This window comes from Lonchura striata, chromosome 16, assembly GCF_050655825.1.
Source record: "Lonchura striata isolate lonStrDom1 chromosome 16, ASM5065582v1, whole genome shotgun sequence".
In the NCBI taxonomy this organism is placed as follows: domain Eukaryota; kingdom Metazoa; phylum Chordata; class Aves; order Passeriformes; family Estrildidae; genus Lonchura; species Lonchura striata.
In genome coordinates, this window is record NC_140718.1 from 1,883,774 (window position 1) to 1,891,793 (window position 8,020).

Consider the following 8,020-nt stretch of genomic DNA (forward strand, 5'->3'; position numbering starts at 1 on the left):
GATGTCACGTGCTTCGGTGTCTCCAGCGGCACCTCTGGCTCCCACCCTCTGTTGTCTCAGCAGCTGCACCTCTGCCTCTGGCCGTGCCTGCTGCTTCAGCAGCAGCGACACTCCTGCCTCCTGCCCCGCCCGCTGTGGCTCCGGTGCTCGTGATGCCTGCTGCGTGCCGGCAGCCAGCGCCGTTTCTGTCTCCGATGACTGCAGCTTCTGTGCCTGTCACATCCACGGTGTCACAAGCTCCAGCTGATCCCTTCATGTCGCCGCCTGCGATGGAAGGATCCGCCGAGCCACCAGTCACGGCTCCAGTCCCCGCCCCATCACCGGTGCTGGCCCCTCCATGCCGGGGGCTGTTGGCTCGGGGGCCATGGCTGGTTCGTCTGTTTCGAGGTCGGTAGCCGCTTCCCCAGCCTCGGTGTCTCCCACCAACCCACCCTCGCCCATGGATTGCAGGTTGTGCTACGCCCCTGTCACAGGAGGCAGGTAGTGACAGCGATGCTTTGATCGGCTCAGTTCTGCCACAGGGCCGTGACCGTGTGTCGGAACGCCGACACCAACGGGGGCAGCGGGCATCTCAGAGAGATCTGTAGATGCTCCCTGCCTGTAAGGTGTTTGTGCCACCGATAAATCACCATCGCTTTTGGGATGCAGTCAGGAAGGGGCTTTGGAGGCTTGTGACTGGGATTTTTTAGAGCAGGTGGGAAAACCTGGTGGTGCGGTTCTGAACCCACTGCTCAAGGAGACAGAGACCAAACCTAGCGGTCAGTTGATTCCTCTGCCCTCTCCAGAGGGAGCACGAGAGGATGGGTGTGACGATGCTTCAGTGCAATGTAAGCTTCAAGTCTTTCTTGTGCAAAGACCTGTCCCAAATTTGGGACAACAGGACAAGTACGATGTTTTACCTGGGAAGGTTGTGCAGGATTTGCAGGACAAAGTGGCAAAATATGTGTTGGGTTCTGCTCCACTGATGCAGGTCCTCAGAGTGATAAACACTGACCTGCTTGATCCCTAGGATATCAAACATCTGGCCTCTGTGTTTTTCCAACCTGTGCAGCTTGATGTTTTTATGAACAACTGGAGGAGGATGGCCGACAGGGCTGCAGCTGAAAATGCACACTACCTTTGACAGACCCTAGATGCTGTGTGGGGGTGGGTGTGCTCATGGGACAGAATGCCTTTGCCAATCCTGATCTTCAGGCTACTTGGCACCCCATCGTACTTGAGCAGGCCCAGAAGGTGGGCTTTGCGGCATTGATGAAAACCATGGAGACAGCCGCTCCCAGGCAACGGTATGTAAAGAGAACACAGGGAGCCAAAGAATTGTTCTTGCCATTTGTTTAAAGGCTTGCAGCTGCTTTAGAAAAGCAAATCAAGGATGAGAATTTGAGGCAGGTTTTGTGCAAAACTTTGGCAAGGGACAATGCAAATGAAGATTGTAGGAAAATTATAAATGTGTTGCCAGGCGATCCATCGTTCACAGACATGGTCAAAGCTTGTTCCAAGGTTGCTACAGTGGACCATAAAATGTCTGTTCTGGCAGCATCCTTGAAAGCAGGCCTACCGTCCTCAGGGGCTGGCCATCGCAAAAAGGGGAAGAAGAAGGGCAAGCAGGTGCAGGGGATGAAAGTCCGGAAAGGGCCAGACTCTAATTTCCTGTGCTCCAGGTGTGAGAGGCCAGGTCATCTTGCTAAAGACTGCAAGTCTACTCACCATGCCAATGGTAAGCATTTGTCAGGCTCAGGAAATGGGGGAAAGAGCGCACAGGGGAACTGCACGCTGAAACAAGTGATCCCCCAGAGCACAGCACCAGCGCAGGGTGTCTCAGTCAACTCAGCGCAAGCACCCATGGCTCTGCCGGGGTGGATGTACACACCGCAGCAGCAGTCATCTTAGATTCTAGTCAGGTGCACAGGGTTCTTCTGAATGCATTTGGGCCTTTAGGCCATGGATTGAGTGCATTTTTGGTAGGACGATCTAGTGCTACCCTTCTGGGAATCTTTGTGCACCTGGGTATCATTGATTCCGATTTTATGGGCCAGATTTTTGCCACGGTTTCTACATCACCCCCTCTGTCATTATTCTGGCAGGGACCTGCATTGCTCAACTTGTGCTTTTCTACTTGTGTGTTCCCAGGGCAGGCCAATGGACGCATGGAGATGGTGGTTTCGGATCCACAGGATGGCTGCAAGTCCTCTGGTCCACGATCATTTCTGCCAACCATCCGCAGATGATGTGCTCCATGATTTTACCAGGTGCCAGCCTGCCTTGGATCCAGCTGCAAGGTTTGATCGACACTAGAGCCAACCTGACAGTTGTCTCCACCTCTGTGTGGCCTCCTAAGTGGCCTCTGGACTCTGTGGGAGTGGCCATTGAAGGATTGGGGACTACAGCGCAGACATTTTTGCGCCAGCAGGCTGTTTTGATCAATAATCTGGAAGGGCAGACAGCTAAGGTTTGGCCCTATGTTACTGCAGCTCCCATCACTCTTTGGGGTGGGATCAGCTTCGTCAGGGACACATTGAACCTTCTACCAGTCCCTGGAGCTCTCCTGTTTTTGTAAACAAGAAAAAGTCGGGGAAATGGAGGTTGTTACAGGATCTCTGAAAAGTTAATACGGTTATGGAAAGTATGGGGGCATTGCAGCCTGGGATGCCCTTGCCTACCATGCTCCCCACAGGTTGGGAAATCTTGATTGTTGATTTAAAGGACTGTTTTTTATGATCCCTTTGCATCCTGATGACAGAGCAAAATTTGCTTTCACCATGCCTCCCATCAACAGTGCTGAGTCTGTGCCGAGATATCAATGGAAGGTTTTGCCATTGGGCTGCAGGAACAGTCCGACCATTTGTCAGTAGTGTGTGGCCCAGGCCTTGCCCGGAGTCTGTGAGCAGTTCCCTGACGTATATTTTTATCATTACATGGATGACATTCTGGTGGCGGCACCCACTCAGGAGGAACTGCTGAGGGTTCAGTCTCAGTTGTCCTCCGCCCTGCATTCTTATGGACTACAAGTAGCTCCGGAGAAGGTTCAGAGCCAACCTCCTTGGAAGTATTTGGGGGTCAAGATTCTTGAGCAAACCATTCAACATCAGGAGGTGCAATTTCCAAAGGGTATTGTGACCCTGATTCATGCCTAGAGATTGCTTGGGGTCATCAATTGGTTACATCCCTATCTGGGACTGACCACAGCGCAGATGTCCTTGCTGTTCTACCTTTTAAAGGGGGACCCGGATCTGAGTTCACCTCATAAATTGACTCCTGAAGTACGACAAGCGCTGGAGGAGGTTCAACAGTCTCTGTCTACTCACCAGGTTTACTGAGTAGACCTTTCCATTGATATCACTGTTTTTATTATCTATCCAGACAGTCATCCCACAGGTGTTATTGGCCAATGGAATGACAAATGGCCTTATCCTTTGCACATCTTAGAGTGGGCCTTTTTACCCATCAGCTCAAAAAGATAGTGTCTTTGCTGATTAATTTGATAATCAAATGCCATTATTGGTGTTTGCAATTGATGGTGGCTGATCCCGCAAGGATCATTCTTCCAGAGGGGCAGGACACCTTTGAATGGTGTTTTATTAAGTGCCCCTTTGAAAAACGTGCTGCAAAATTTTCTAGGGCAAATTGTTTATAATCTGCCCAGTCACAAATTGCTGCAACTGGCAAAGATGACCAGTCTGTAGTTACGACCAAAAAACAGTCGAGTACCAGTGCGGGGACCCACCGTCTTCACTGACGGCTCTGGAAAAACAGAAAAGGCCATTGTGACCTGGAAGGATGAGTCAGGATGGCAAGTGCTGGAAGGCCACGTGTCCGGCGCAGCCCAATTGGTTGAGTTGAAAGCCATTGCTATGGCATTTCAGAGGTGCCTTTGAATTTGGTCACTGACTCTGCTTATGTTACAGACAAGAGGCTGGATAACCCACTGCTGAAAGAAGTCAACAATGCCATTTGTTTCAGTTGCTGAGAGCATTGTGGTGCACAATTCAAGCCCGGATTCATCCGTACTACATCCTGCACATTCAGAGTGACACCACTTTACCAGGTTTTATAACAGAAGGTAAAATCAGGGCTGACAGGTTGGCTTACTCAGCTGTGCTGCAGGCTACTTTTGTCACAGGCCAGCGGTGCTTGGTTTTCCTTGAGCAGTCATGGCGAGGAGCAGGACGGAGGGGGTAGGTGTGCCTTGTGTGCTTTTTGTGCCTAGTCTGTGTGTTGTGGGCTCGGGTCTGTCTCTAGATCCCCTTGTGGGCAGGGGTGGCCTGGTTGGGCTTGTCGAGCCCCCGTGGGGTTCTGTGCTTGTGCCCAGAGGGTGGTGTGGTGGGTTGAAGGGCGCTGCTGAGGGGCTGCCAGGTGCCTATGGCACACCTCCCTGAGAGCGCCTGGTCTCGTCTGATCTCGGAAGCTGAGCAGGGTCGGGCCCTGCTGCTGCTGGGGGCAGCGAGGATGACATCAAGGGTGACAACCTCTTTCTCCACCTGGTCTCTGGCAGGCTGAAGATGTTGGACTTTGATTCTTACATCTCCTTTAGAGCCAGGTTCCACAGGGATTTTGCAGATATGTCCATACACAGGGGGATGCTCCCAGATTTGGGCATTGCTCAGCCTGGCCAGGAGCCCAAGGTTCCCTCTTTGCTGGGGTGGATGCAGCTGATCCTTCAGTCGGCTGCCAGGCTGCTTTTGGCAGGGCTGAGGGCATGGGCTGGGGTGGGTACAAAATGGGAGTGGGCTCCTGGCCCTGCCAACAGCCCCCAGCACCCACCGTGCCCCGGGCTGGGGCTGGGCTGGGGCAGCCAGCCCGACACAAACAAACCCCCATGGTGGGAGAAGAGGTGGGACTCCAGAACCGGTGTGTGGCAATCACATTTCTCTCCCTCTCAGGATTTTTCATAGAGGTGCACTGAGAGAAATGAAAGAGAAAACAATTACTATTTCTGCTCCTTGTTTTTCCTATGTGGAATATTTGGAGAATTGTTCGCGTGGAGTGAGTGCTTTCTGTCTTTAACTTGGTTGAAACCTTCAAGGATAAATAACCTCCAGTGCCCACACAAACTGTGTTCCTGTGCTGTGAGAGCAAATCCCTCTCCCCGTTTTTCCACTGGAGTTACCTTCCAGGGCAGTGTTTGTTTTTTTTTCCTCAGCTGTTTGTCCCCTTCACCCAGCAGGACACAACCACGTGTGGATGCTGTGGCTCCATCCTGGAGCTCCCAAATTTGGAGTCCCTCTTTGGGGAGCAAAGGGAACACTTTGGTGTGAGGATGTCCTTGATCCTGGGATGGGAATCCCCAGCCCTGTGCTGAAACCAGCCCCGAGTAAATAACAACACGTCCTGATGCTCTTCCCAGGGTGGAACAATGCTGGGAGATTTCCTCTTGGCTTCCCAGGCTATGAACTAATCAAACTGTTTTCCGCTCAGGCTGATGTTTCCAAATTTCAACTGCCCTGCAGAAGCTGTCCTAGGACGTGCTGAGATGGGCACGCTGTGTTTTGTAGTTTTTTTTTTTTTAAGGGAATACTGTAATCCTACAAAGCTAATTTTGGTGCGGTAGCTGCCCTGTGGGGAGCTCAGGATGGGTTTAAAGATGTGGCACTTGGGGAAGTGGTTTAGTGGCAGATTTGGCAGTGCTGGACTCCATCATAGAGGGCTTTTTCAGCCTAAACTCAGGTTCTGTGGGAGTTGTGCTGCGGTGAGGATCTGGAGTGGTTTGGAGAGGATGTTCCTGCTGTCCCTGCTGAGGCAGGAGTTTTGCTGCTTGGAGGGGAGAGTTTGCAGCCCTGCTGTTTTTAATAAAATTGATTTCTGCTTATCCCACCTGTCTGCTTTAAGGGGGTGTGTGAGGGGACTGACCGGGATGGGTTTGGTCTCTGAAAATCAGGTCATAAGAGGGGACAGCACCAAGCTGAGCCCACAGGAGCTGCAGAGCATCACCTGGTGTGGCAGTGGATGCTCCGGTGAGGCTCAGCTGATGCCTCAGCCAGGATGGGTCCCAAACCACTCTGGAGTCAGCCTTTATACGTGATGTGTTTGGTGCTCTTTTGGTAATTCCTGGGTTTGGCAATTTGGCTTCTTCCCAGCATGGTTAAAGGCACCTTCTGCTGCCCTGAGGTGATGGGGAGGAAAGAGCTGAGCCCAACCACAGAGGGGACAAACACCCCTGGGATGCCTGAGCCCTGCTGTGGCTCTGGGGGAGCAGTTCAGTGTCTCCAGGCCAAATTCCAGAGGAATAATGTAGGAATCCATCTTTGCCACCCAGCTGTGATGTGCTCAGACACGGGCTAGGGATGCACTGAGGAACTTCAGAGGCTGCTTTTGATGATAAATGCACATTTTGCCTGGGTGGCGGGACTGGCTAACCAGCTGTCTGCCTCACTAGAGAGCTCATTTTGTTATTAATCAGGTGAAATGCCAGGGGTTGTGTGAGAACCCCGGGCTTGGTCTGAGGTCTCATGTGGTGGTAAAGTCTCTCCTCCAACCCATGCTTCCGAAGAAAAACTCCACAGCCTCTTGTTGTTCGGTCTCAAGGCAGTTTATTGCTAGTTATCTAAAAGATTTTCTTCTCGGGCTGCAGCTGTTTGGTCAGCGGCCCAGGCAGAGACACACACACACCCCGACATCCTCTCTGTCTGCTGTCTTCTTCTTCTCTCCCCCCGCCCAGGGCTGCTGCTATCTTTTATATGATATATTACGTATTACATGTTTACAGTTTTCCCCCAATACCTACTACCTATATTACAAAGTGCTTTTCTACTCTAAACCCATCCATAAGTGCCAGCATCACCAAGAACATGGAGGCAAGGAAGAAGAAGGAGGAAGAACAGGATCAGCCCACTTTCCTCCATCTTAGAACTTCTGACCCCCATGTACAAAGTGAAAACCCCCCTGTACAGGTGCTAAAACCCTCCCCTGTACAATACCAAAAAATTTTTCCCTCTACTTTGTAACTACTTTTACTATACTATCTAACCCTTTGTTCCACCTCCAAAGTGGGTAACTCATTCCATGGCTCAAACTCAAAATCACAGCTGTTTCCAGCTGCCTGCCAGGGTGTAAAATGCTTCTGACCAAGGCCTGGAACCTCTAAAAATGTCTGAGAGGCATTTTGAGTTCCAACATGGCTGGGCCTTCCTTAAGGCCCTGACAGAGATAAGATCTTTGGCCTTTTTTCTTGTTCCCCTTTTTTCTGTAATGTATTTTCAATAATTTGTTGTGTGTTTTTCTAGAGGAAGCGTTCCAGGTGGGGCCCAATCTGGATCAGGAAGTGCTTGGGAGCAGCTGCGGCGTGGATGGGCCGTGCCCTTGGAGAAGGCTGAGGACATCATTTGGGACCAGCTTTTCTTCCAGCGGGGGATGGCGTGAGGTGGGTCCTGTCTGCTGGGGATGGTGGGATCAGAGCTTTGGGGAGATGGCAGCGAGCACAGGAGCGTCCTGCTCTGGGCAGCTGCTGAGGGCTGGAGGTGCCGTGGCTGGCTGCAGGCTGGGCACATGTCCTGCCCTCCTGCTCTGCTCCCAAAGGCAGCAGTGATGGGCAGCTCTGGGCACAGCTCTGGCACGGCCAGCATGGCCTGGGCACTGCGGGTGGCTGGGACAAGGGGACAGGAGCCTTCAGCTGACGGGGCTTTCTGGTTTCTCTCCTTGCAGCCTGGCCAACCTGCCCGGCAGCAGCGCCGCAGCCCCACAGGAGCTCCAGAGGAGCCCCACCAAGAGGCACCGGGGAGTCCTCAGCAATCCAGCCAGCAACACACGGGCAGGAGGACACGGATGGCACTTCCTGCCTGGGACAGGGCTTGTGGCCATCTCCAGGCACCGCTCTCACAGAGATCCCCACAGCTCCAGCCCCTGCCCATCTGCTCTGTGGGCAGCACAAAGGCTTCGGCAGAACCACCAAAGGCCAAGGGGCTTGTGGCCATTTTCCCTGCAACCCTGCAAGCCTGAGCAGCTTGCTGAGCCCAGGAACCCTTTTCTCCCTCTTCCCCTAGGCCCTGCAGAGCCTGGGCAGCAAAAGAAAGATCCTGGGAGTCTG

The 8,020-nt window shown here is 52.5% G+C and overlaps 1 pseudogene; it reads left to right on the forward strand.

The window, feature by feature from the left end:
• Positions 1-964: 964 nt before the first annotated feature.
• LOC146765911 (endogenous retrovirus group K member 8 Gag polyprotein-like) lies at positions 965-4,742 on the forward strand (annotated as a pseudogene).
• Positions 4,743-8,020: the final 3,278 nt, after the last annotated feature.